Genomic DNA, 282 nt, shown 5'->3' with positions numbered 1-282 from the left:
TATTTAAATTTATATCAATTTTAATAATTTTTATCTAAAAATAATTTTAAATAATTTAATTTAACTAACATTTAGTTTAGCGCCGTTCAAATAACTTAATTAAAAACGTTTCGTCGACAAAAAATTGGAAATCGGTTGGAAAGGTTGCTGGCAATAAATGAAATGTATATTATCATTATTGCACCTCTTTATGGAAGTAGGTATCCATTGATCATTCATTCATTCTTCTCTCCCACCACTTAAATTGGCATTTTTTATTCCGGCACCTACAAGCCTTTTTTT

Source organism: Arachis ipaensis, chromosome B04 (assembly GCF_000816755.2).
Source record: "Arachis ipaensis cultivar K30076 chromosome B04, Araip1.1, whole genome shotgun sequence".
Classification (NCBI taxonomy): domain Eukaryota; kingdom Viridiplantae; phylum Streptophyta; class Magnoliopsida; order Fabales; family Fabaceae; genus Arachis; species Arachis ipaensis.
The sequence above is the reverse complement of the archived record's forward strand: the minus strand, read 5'-3'. Positions refer to the sequence as shown.